Genomic DNA, 4979 nt, shown 5'->3' on the forward strand with positions numbered 1-4979 from the left:
TATGTATATGTGCATACATATATGTGTGTATATGTATATATGTGTGTATGTGTATATATGTGTATATACATATATACACATATACATGTATATGTATATGTGTGTGTATATATATCTATATCTATATATCTATGTATCTATGTATCTATATATCTATATATCTATATATCTATATATGTATAGCCTATATCAGATTGTGTGCCATCTTGGGGAGGGTGGTAGGGAGGAAGGGCGAGAAAAATTTTAAACTCAAAAGCATATGGAACTGATTGTTGATGAATCAAAATAAATTAAGTAATAAAAAAGCATTTTACAAAGTACATCTCCAAGAAATCTGTTTCAGTTTAATCTAAATAGGTATTGAGGAAATCATTGATGAAAATATGAAAAAAGAACAGGTAGATTTTAATGAATGTTATTTATTAATATTATTTATTTATTTAATAAATGTCACAAAATTGACAGATACAAGACAACATATTAATTATTTCTTAGCTACAAAAACATTGAATTCAACAGAATAAAATGCATATTTAACATGTATACTCTGCATATATTAATATAACACAAGATTTCTTGAAAGGTGCAACAGTGGAGTTAACTTTGTCCAGAGCCCACTGAATAGGAATACTAAAACACAAAATAGAGAAATTTTAAGGTTTTTTTTACTGTTAAGGATGATGTTCACCAGGGAGTAGAAAACAAGGACTCCTTCTTTATAGAGATGAAGACTACCATATGTTCCCATTCACATATTATATTTTGTGTTTTTAAGTAAACTCTAGAATATTTCCAGTCCTCTTAAATGAGATCCATGTTGACTAAAAAAATTTTGAATCTTTCTCTGCAAATAAGAAAAACTAACTGATTGAAAAATCACCATTTTTTTTTCAGAATGTGATATTCAGCTGGCTAGAACAACCATACAGTTGATCCAACATTCCAAATACTTGGGCGGATACTGTCCAAAATGAACTGTAAACTGTACCTATGTTCATTTATAAATTATATTTTATTTGTTTAAATCTACAAAAATCCACCTGCTCAACTCCCCAGTAGAGAACTTTACAAACATGTATAGTCAATCAAAGCAAATTTCTACATTTCAAATATCTCCCTTCCCCCACAGAAATGATTATTGGTGCTGGTAGTACTGTTTTTTGACTCATTCTACATTCTGAGTTCATCAGTTTATCAGGAGGTGCATTAATGTTCCATCATTAGTACTCTGGAATCATGGCTAGTCATTACACTGATAAGAATTGCTAATACTTTCAAAGTCATTTGCCTTGACTATATTGTTGTCATGGTATAAATTGTTTTTCTAGTTCTGTTCATTTCACTCTGTCTCGAGTATTCTCATTTGTTTTCCTGAAACTCCTCTATCATTTCTTAATAGCACAATATAATTCTATTGCATTTATATACCATAACTTGCTTATCCATTCTCTAACATATAGGCAACCTTCAGATTAGTATTCTTTGCCTCCCCATAAAGAGCTATAGTTGTTTTATACATTCTTAAAGATTGTTTTGCCTAGAATTAATCCCTCCCTTAATCTACTCTCTCTAATTCCCCCTCTCCCCTCCTCTGTTTTCCTTCCTTTTTTCCCTTATAATTAAAATATATTTCTGAACCTAACTCTGAATGTGTGTGTGTTTGTGTGCATGAGTGCATTCTTTCTATCTTTGACTAGTTCAGAAGGTAGTGAGGTTGAAGTGTCAGCTGTTCTATATATCTACTTATGAACCTTGATTATGGGATATATTTTTTGCTTATGTCCCTCACACACACACACACACACACACATACTATTGTATTCCCCTTCCCTTCATTTTTTTTTCCATTCCTCTCTTAAGTTCATCAACATGGAACAGAACCATTCCTATGTCTTGTCTAATAAAACTCCGTCTATGACCCATAATGATTAGGGTTCATAGTGGAGTCATTGAGCATCTTTCCATACTTAAATTTCAGCAGTTGATCCTTGTTTAGTCCTTTAACAGAGTTCATTCATGCTTCCCTTTCCAGGTTTCTTTTCATTCCTGCTCTGGTGTTTTAGTTAAGTGTGTTTGAAGGTGCAGCTAGGTGGTGCAGTGGATAGAGCACTGGCTCTGAAGTCAGGAGAACATGAGTTCAAATCCAGCCTCAGACCAAACACTTGATGCTTACTAGCTCTGTGACCCTGAGCAAGTCACTTAACCCCAATTGCAAAAAAAAAATGTTTGAAAGTCCTCTATTTCCCTAAAAGTCCATTTCCTCCCTATAGCATCTTATATACTTTTGCTGGTTAACTTCTTTTCTGTGATACCTTTTGCCTTCTGAAAGATTGTATCTTAAGTTTTCCACTCCTTTGTAGAGGTGGGTGCTGGATCTGTGGTTGTGGGTCATGACTGCGGCTCCTCCCAACTTGGATTACTTTTCTTTCTGCTTGTTTGAAGTATTTTATTTTTTACTGAAAACACTGGACTTTGACTATAATGTTCCTGAGAATTTTCATTTGTGGACTTCTTTTAGGATCTGACCAGTGGATTCTTTCTATGTCTACTTGGCCTTTTTCTAAAGGATCTGGACAGTTTTCTTTTTAAATCTATTATCTAGTTTTTTTTTTCTTGGTGGGTAGGGAGATAGGGAGATAGCATTCATGTAATCCAAATATTTTAGCGTTGTTTTTTTTTCTCCTTGACATATTTTTGAGGTCATTTGTTTTTGCTATCAGAAATTTTGAAATTTCTTCAATGTTTTCACTTGTTAAGCTTTGCATTAATACTTTTTGTTACTTCATGGAGTCATTGGCTTCTATTTAGTCCATTCTAATTTTCAGGGAGTTTATTGTTTGGGCATTATTTGTACCTCTTCCGTCAAGCTGTTAATTCCTTTTCTAATTCTTTCTTCCATAGTTTCCATTTCTTTTCATTTGTTTTCCTTCAGTACTCTCATTCTATTTATTAAAGAAAAAATAAACTTTTGATTTATCTCTTTCAGGAATTTTTGTTGAGTTTCTATCCAAGCTTTGTTTTTCTATGAGCCTCTACTTGTAAATGTTTTGGAGTCATTTCCTTTTGCATTATGTCTTGAAAATCCCTGTCACCATAATAACTTTTGTATTTCTTTTTCATTCTTTCAGCCTACTTCCTGAGTTTGGACTTGGCCAGGCTGTGTGCACTTCTGAAGGCAAGGTCTAATCTGGACCTGTTGCTGCTTTCTTGGAATTAATTAATGTTTTGTTATTCAAGGATCTCAGGGAAAGGCTCAACTTAAGGACATGCAAGCTTTCAGTGTTCAAAAAATAATCTGATCCAGAACAAATTCTGATTCCTGTCCTGCTCCATTGTCTTTCCTCTGTTAATTTCTGACTTAGAATTCAATCTAATAGACAGCACAATGCTCCTAGACTCTCCCCCTATTAGCTCCCTAGAAAGCTCTGTTGTTTCCAAGTGAAAAAAAAAATGTAGGATCTCTTTTTATCTGGGATTTCTTTCTTTCTTTTTTAACTGAAGGCTGGGATAGATGCTGGAACTGATAGTTTTCTGAGCTTCTAGGGTTTAAGCTATATCCCTGATGCTTGCTTCTGAACTCCCTACTTGCTCAGTACAAAGTAAAGGATTCCATATCTGCAAATGATGTGACCTTTGTGCATGCAGAACCCCTTTCTCAGTCCTCCCTGGATCTATGAGCTAGAACTGTGTATGGCAAAGCTGCCACTTGGCACCTTTCCCCATTATGATATGCTGGTACAGGTCTAGGACTTGTTCTTGCCCAGGACACAACATCACCCTGGTCACTGGACTGCTCCTGGTCAGGGTGCTCCTGGCCAGATCAGTCCCCAATATCTTCACACCTCTCTGTCTCTCCCTATGCCAAACCAGGTTGTACAAATTATACTCACTGTCACTTTTCCAGAATTTCCCAATCAGAATTAGATCTGGTGCATTTGGAGGAGTTTTGTACAGGGGAGTACTGCTTCCTATAACTCTGCCATTTTGGTTCTCTTTCTTATTTGAATTAGTAAAATGTGGCCTGGATTTCAGTTGGAAAATTCAACTTTCCATTATTTCAACATTTTCCCCTAAACCAAAGACTCCTCTTTTTTAATACTTTTTTTTTTTTTTTTACAATTTTACTAGAATGATGTGAAGCATGGGATACTATACATTCTGAAGAAAGTTTAGGCAAATGTCAATAGATACATTGTGACTGTGAAAACTTTGTTTGGTCTTTCCAACCATCAGGGTACAATCGATAAATATTTAATAAATATTTACTCTAAAGTAGCTAGGTGGAGCAGTGGGTACCAGACCAGGTCTGCAGTCAGAAAGACTCATCTTTCTGAATTCAAATCTGGCCTCAGAAACGTATTAGTTGTGTGACCCTGGGCAAGTCATTTAACCCTGTTTGCCTTAGTTACTCAATTGTGAAAGAGGATAGAGAAAAAAGTGGAACACCACTCCAGTTTCTCCACCAAGAAAACCCCAAATGGGGTCATGAAGAGTCAAACATGATTGGAAAATGACTCTAAAATATTTATTCAATTCTAGGCCCTGGGCTAAGCACTGGGGATACAAATACCAACAACAACAATAAAAATGCTTCAAGGTGGTTTCATTCTAATGAGTAAAGACAACACATAAAAGAAGAGCAGAAAAAAAAGCAGAAGTAGGAAGTATCTGCATGGGGCATGATGGTAAAGTTCAGAAAATGAGGTTAGGAGAATTCAACAATGCATTGTAAAATAGAAGGAGCCTAAATGATATTTTCAGAGATATCTGTAATAGGAAAAGAAAGTATTGTCATTGTGTATTCAGAGAAAAAAAACATAAGAAGTTGACCATACAATGTATTTCAGTGGTGCTATGCAATATTTAGAGATAAGAAGTCTACTACCAGTTTGAGTGACTCCACTGTGGTGAATTTAAGGATGGATATGATCTTTCAACTTCTATTGCACTAGAGACATTTTGAGTAAAGCCCTAAAGCC

The sequence above is a fragment of the Vombatus ursinus genome, unplaced genomic scaffold (genome assembly GCF_900497805.2).
Source record: "Vombatus ursinus unplaced genomic scaffold, bare-nosed wombat genome assembly UNPS02014962.1, whole genome shotgun sequence".
Classification (NCBI taxonomy): domain Eukaryota; kingdom Metazoa; phylum Chordata; class Mammalia; order Diprotodontia; family Vombatidae; genus Vombatus; species Vombatus ursinus.